Source organism: Rosa chinensis, chromosome 5 (genome assembly GCF_002994745.2).
Source record: "Rosa chinensis cultivar Old Blush chromosome 5, RchiOBHm-V2, whole genome shotgun sequence".
NCBI classification, from domain to species: domain Eukaryota; kingdom Viridiplantae; phylum Streptophyta; class Magnoliopsida; order Rosales; family Rosaceae; genus Rosa; species Rosa chinensis.
Genome location: NC_037092.1, coordinates 72,047,041 through 72,054,256, shown reverse-complemented (window position 1 = coordinate 72,054,256; position 7,216 = coordinate 72,047,041).

Sequence of the window (7,216 nt, the reverse complement as noted above, 5' to 3'; positions counted from 1 at the left end):
GTTGCGCAGGCGTGCCAGCACCGAGGGGTGCAGTCGTTGGGGTAGTCCCGTGACCTGACTTCTTCTTCAAGCGCTGTGGACGAGGAGAGCACCAACCTCGTCACAGGGTTCTTTTCTTGCCTTTCGGAAAAGGACTTCTTGCCTTACGCGGGTAAGGGCTTTAGTTGTGGTCTCTTTGCGTTCACCGAATCGATACTTAGTGTTGTAAACTAAGCAGAGCAATCACTGGGAAGTTGAGAGAAGCACGGGTTTGCTAAAGCGTGACTTTAGCTTCGCTGGGTTGCGAGGGCGTTACCCTTGCTTCGCTGGAAGTAACAGTGGCGGTTGTGCTCGCAGTCGGCTCTTGGGGAGACTGGGACTGGAAGTACGGTCGCCGGGTTGATCTGGTGAGGCTGACAGTCGGCTCGCGAGGAGACTAGGACTGGCGGGCGGTCACCGGGTTTCAACAAGGTTGAGGGTTTGCTCCGGGGAGGCTTTGTAATCGCTGGGATTGATTGATTTTCGAGGAGAGGTCCCTTTTTGTATCGTCTTTAGCCTCTATATATAGGCTACTGCAGATTCATTTTCCAAATAGGAATGAAATACTATATTTTAGGCCATAGTTATTGGCCTTGAATCAAATCAAAACTCTTAATAGTTTTGATATTATCGTAAGCAATAATAGATTAACTGTCGTAGCAATCTCCTAGGTAAGGTTAATTACCTTTGGGAGTCCTGGATGTAATCCTCCTCTTGGACGCAGTGGTAGGATATGTACGTATCCTATATTGATATATATCTTCGCGAGGACTCTTGTAGCTAGCGGCGGCATGCAAATCAGAAAGAATATATATATATTATTGCAATTAAGAGGTGATGGTGTCCCTTCCATTTGACGTACATCCAACTTCATTCCCTGATTGCCACGTATGTGGGAGGCCCTTGATTTTCTGCTTAATTGGTCCACTATCGGACTTAATTGCGTGGAGCCGTGGACTACCTCGAAGTAGAAGAGGACAACTTGTCTACCATGTTTAATTGTATATACCCATCATATATACTATATGATCCTCCGCGCACTTCTATATATATATATATATATATATATATATATATGTGGTTACAACTAACAAGGATATATAATTATGTCCTTCTATGTTGTACGTCCAGCCATCCATGCAATATATATATAGTTATATATATATATATAACTATATTCCTTGATGATTGCTATCAAGCATGATTAATTGCATGGCTTCCCTTATTCCATGTCCACCTTAATTGCATGGGCAATCATATATCAACCCATCTTGCTCGCGCTCGCGTAATCTCGGCCATACACACAGCCTGTATATTTTATGCTCCCGTTTTGCACAGTCTTGACAACCAAGCAAACCACCATTAATCATCAAATCTCTTGATAATTACTAGTAAATTCATGAATATCACGATTTGCCTCACGATTGCTTGATCTCCAAGTAGGCTTTATTTAGCCTCTAAACAATATATTCCGAATTTATCGCAAATAAATAGCTTGGGCCACTAATATTGGCCCGGATTTCTTCGAGTCCCCCTTATCGGGAAAAATATTTATTTTGGGCTCAAACAGTAGTAAGTTGGGATTACTATATAGCGTGTCTGTGCCTTTTGCATGTTGAAACGTTTAGTGGCCGACTTGGGGCCTGATTGCGATAGGCGATATTGGGGATGCAATATTGACCACTTTGGGACCTGATTGTGATAGGCTATTTCTATCCACCTAAATAGATGCACAAAAATGCCTATAACTTAACCTTATAAGAATGTCAAAAATGTATAGGTAAGTAGGGATCGTTCCCGCAAGAGATTGTGGTCTAATCACTAATCTAAAGACTCAAAACAAAATAAATCCTAAACTGTTCAATTAGAAAGATCTGACTGGCAGATGATTCTAAACTATTCTGAATGTCACGAAAATTTACAGACTGACTCTAGATATGATAAACTAACTACTGACAAAGTTTGATAATTTATGAAGGTATTTTGGTTGACGAACTAATTAAATAAAAACCAAACACTAAATGACTCCGAAAATAAAAAGACTTGTTTCAAGGTTTTGAAAATCAAAGATAAAACAAGTTAGAGGAATTGCATCAACCACCAATCAATCAACTAAACTAATCATGTTCAACCTAATTTCATTGATCTGGGGATGAAGATGCTCAAGTTAACCTAACGCCTGAATTAACCTATTGTTTTTCCTTACTAGTATGCTAGGTGAGAGACCCTCTACACCTAACTTATTTTCTAAAATGCAACCTAGGTTGACGCAACTCTAGATTTAACACAAATAAATCATTACGCAATAGAAATGCAACCTAGGGATTGGATGATCCTCTTTTTCTTTCTCTTCATCCATTGTCTCCATCTCCTATGAGATCCACCAAGCATGGATAGAAGGATCTCCTTATCAGATGTCAGATGCTCGCAAATTACCATCTCCACATGATCGACAAAATCAATGATTTCTTGGATGGAAGAAACATGTGTAGAGCTTGAATATGGCAAGGGAGAATCAGGTGGTGTACCGTGTGCTAGAGATAGAGGCCCGACGATATGTGATTTAATGGTATTCTCTTCGAAGAAATCACCCATATCATCATTTAAACACTCTTGATCTTTATGAGGTACTGTGATTGCTTCCGGCACATTGAACTCATTGTCATAAAGGTCCTCCTTACTTTCTTCATTATAAAAATCCTTATCATCAAAGGAATCTTCCTCCTCCAACGCTTCAAGCTCTGTCATGTAGTGGACAGTGCAGTCTTCATCCTCATCTAAGAATGAGTCACGTGATGTATATATCATGAGATTGAAGCAACAAAGTGGTTGTCGTTGGGGGCTCCCATAGAGTTGTCCATGTGTAGGAGAGTTCTCTTGAGGTAATGTGCTCTCCAAATCTCATTAATTGCCAGCCAATCATCCTCCTCAATCGTGGAAAGCTCTTGAATTGGTTCTGGCTCTCTTGACTCTTGATTCAAGCAGGCCAAAATTATCTCCACATATTGCCCAATCTTCTCAACAGATTCTTCAATATTTTGTGTATAAGATTTCATGCTCTGTAGGCAAGAAGAAGCAGTATTAGTCACAGAAGCAACCAAATCTTCAAGAGAGTTACCTTTAGGTGTTGGCGACTGTTGATCATGGTATGAAGACGAAGAAGCTTCAAACGCATTGAAGGATCCTTGTTGGGAGTATAGAAAGCCATTCCACGCAAAGTAGGGATGATTATCCCATGCCGGATTGTACGCAGGCACATATTGATCATTCTAATGCCCTTGGTTTGCTTGATATCCTCCAAACATGTTGTAAATACTAGTTGGTATGTAACTAGGTTTTGGCATTATCAGCTAGGGCCTGTAGGAATACCCAAGTACCATGCCATGGGCTAGGTTCACAACCCGCCATGATGGTGCTCGTCATAGATGACACCCCGGACACAAAGGGGCTCGGACCTGGCCAGCACAGTACATCCAAGTACACACCAGAAAACTAATAACTACAAAGGGAAAACGTGTGTACCACATCGAGAAGATGGGATACGCCTTTCCCATGCTCGAGTATTAAGGATCAACACAACCACCTTTTTTAGGGTAATAACTCCTTTACTTATACTATTACTCTATTGATTTATATATTAGTATCTTACTCTTGCGTCAGATAGGCATAAACCGTCTGGTACGGTTTATTCCTCTAACCTTGTGTTACTAGTACAGGGTATAGGAGTTGGATCGGTACCCTGAGCGGTATAGCATTCTGTGTGAGGTACCCGGAGAAAGCCACCAGAAACACATGTTATTTTGATCGAAGTAAGCTCGATATTGCATGTTTGGACATGTCTCCGTTGAATGACCAACCAAGGAGCATATGGAACACATCTCGTACGAAGGATGCCACATTGCAAAACAAAAATAAAAAGAAAAGAAAGTTAGAATAGATACAGATCAAGAACAAAAATAAACAAAAAATAGACTAGCAATTAAAAACAACAATCCCCGGCGACTGGCGCCAAAAATTGATAGGCTATTTCTATCCACCTAATTAGATGCACAAAAATGCCTATAACTTAACCCTACAAGAATGTCAAAAATAGTAAGGGATCATTCCAGCAAGAGATTGTGGTCTAATCACTAATCTAAAGACTCAAAACAAAATAAATCCTAAACTATTTAATTTGAAAGATCTGACTGGCAAATGATTCTAAACTACTCTAAATATCACAAATATTTACCGACAGACTCTAGACATGATAAACTAACTATTGACAAAGTTTGATAATTTTTGAAGGTGTTTTGGTTGACGAACTAATTAAATAAAAAACAAACACTAAATGACTCCGAAAATAAAAAGACTTGATTCAGGGTTCTGAAAATCAAAGATAAAACAAGTTAGAGGAATTGCTTCCACCACCAATCAATCAAGTAAACTAATCATGTTCAACCTATTTTCATTAATCTATGGATGAAGATGCTCAAGTTAACCCAACGCTTGAATTAACCTATTGTTTTTCTTTACTAGTATACTAGGTGAGAGAGGCTCTACACCTAACCTATTTTCTAAAATGCAACCTACATTGACGCAACTCTAGATTTAACACAAAGAAATCACTACGCAATAGAAAAACGTGACATCACAAGGCATCTTGAGTACGACGCTTCTCAATTAACCTAGGAACCTAATCACTTGCCTTATAGACAATTTACTACTCTAGAACTCTCAACGGAACCCTCGAAGCAAGGCACATGCAATGATCATTCTTAGCAATAGAATCCTAAACATGCAATCTAAGTTGCGCACCAAAGAAAACATGCAAAGGAATCATCAATGTGAAGATAGAAATTAGGTTCTCATCCAATAGAAAAACAAAACTAATTGAAAGTCATAACAAGTTTACAATCATGCTTTGGGGCTTCAACAACCCCTAACTAAAGAGTTAATTTTTCATAGAAAGAAAAATAGAAACAAGCTAAAGAGAAAAATAAGAAGTTACAGAAGAGAGGAAAGAGAGGAAGAGAGAAGAGAGGAGAGCAGAGAAGAGAGCTTTTTCAAATTTGCACAGCCCTTTTATATTTCTTCTTGAGTCCTCTTTCATTCCTTTTTGGTTTGAGACTCCTTGAATTGTAGAGATTGAAAGGCAAATTCTTGATTCTCTATTTGATTTAGGATTCTCCCTACTTTGTCCAATGAGAATTTGCCATGTCATCATCAATATTTCTGTGAATATCTCCATAATTTGCTGCGATATCTCCATGGATTGGGCTCCTCGATCCATCAAGGTCTTCTACTTGGCTAGGACTTCAAGCTTTTCCTTATTTGCGCATCCTTCCTCAATATTAGCTTCTTTTTGTATATTTGCTCCAAAAAACTTAATAAACATAAAAGTAAATAAATAAAGAGAAAATAAAATAAACTAACAAAGATTAATATAGGGATTAACATTATAAACGTTTCATAAAATGCTCCTATCAAATTGTGATAGTTGTTTATCATTCGTTAAATGTGATTGAAAAGAAATGTGATAGTGATAAAAGCATTTCATTAATTGCTGCGCTAAGGCAGTTGCAGGATACATTGGACAAAACAACAAAATGGAGTTTAAAAGGTGAGGTTTGCATTGCCATGGGGTTCGGCAATAACAGGGTGGCGCGCATGGGGCCCTAGTGCCTGCCCTTACTTGGGGTAATATCAGAGGTGTTAGGCGTTCCACGGGTATGGGAGGATTGTACCATATGTTCCTCTCAGGTAGAAGGTAACGGGTCCAACGGCCTCTTCGATCTCGTATGGCCCTTCCCATATGGCCTTTAGCCCTGTTGGAGTTAACATCTTTTTCTTCATTACCCAGTCTCCGACAGACAGTAGGCGGGGCATTACCCTTGCATTGTAGTATCGGGCGATACGTTGTTTGTTGTTAATGTTGCAAAGGTGTGCTCGCTCTCGACACTCTTCCAGGAGGTTAGAGTAAGGTTCAGTCCTTCTGAGTTGATGAGTGCATCAAAACATGCCACCCTATCGCTTTGGACTTCTTGTTCAACAGGGATCATTGCCTCAGTGCCGAACGAAATGCAGAAGGGGGACTCACCATTGGCCTCTGTTGGGATTGTTCTGATCGTCTAGAGGACCTTAGGTAGCTTTTCTGCCCACAGGCCCTTGGCGTCGTCTAACCGCTTCTTCAGATTTTGCTTGATGTTCTTGTTTACTACCTCGACTTGGCCTTTTTTCTGTGGGTAGGCAGGCGAAGTGTATTGAATTTTTGTGCCGTACTGGCTGACAAATTCCCTCAGCGTATTGCTATCGAATTGCACTCCATTATCAGTGATGATCATTTCAGGGATTCCGAACCGGCAGTAGATGTTTTTTCATAAGAAGTTGATGACCTTGGCGACCATGATGGTGGCTAGGGCCTTGACTTTTACCCATTTTGTGTTGTAATCTATGGCAACGATGGCAAACTTTAGCTGTCTTGGCACTATGGGAAATTTGCCGATGCAATCGAGTCCCCATTAATAGTACAGCCAAGGGTCGATAATGATGGAGAGTGGCACCGATGGTGCGAGAGGGGAGTTGGCAAATTAGTGGCACTTGAGGCAGGCGCCGGCAATACGTTTTACATCTTCTTCAAAAGTGGGCCAGTAATACCCAGTACGGAGTGCCTTAAATGCCAAGTTTCTGGCCTATGCATGGTTGCCACAGATTCCATTGTGTAATGACAGTAGAACTCGCTACCCTTCCTCAAGGGAGATGCATTTCAGGATAGGGAATGACCTTCCTTTTCTGTATAACTTTCCCTCTAGGACTGTGTATAGTGTCACCCTTCTACGGAGTCTGGTAGCGATAGTCTTGTCTGTTGGCTCGATACCCTTTGAGAGGTAATCGATGAATGGATCCATCCATAAGGGTGGCCGTTGGCTCTCTATGGCGAATATCTCTAAGAATGGTATGTCGATACTTGGTTTTTCCAGGACTTCCATTTTGAGGTTTCCGATATCGGTGTCTGGTGGCGATGTCGCTAAGCTGGCGACGACATCTGCTTTAGTGTTATGTGCTCGTGGGATCAGGGTGATGGTGTGGCTGGGAAGGCATTGTTGGAGTAGAGCTTTTATGAGGGACTGATAGTGGGATAAATGTGGTTCCTTGGCTTGGAAATCATCGCCGACCTAGTTTACAACAAGTTGTGAGTCGCTAAAGATGTTCAAGCTTT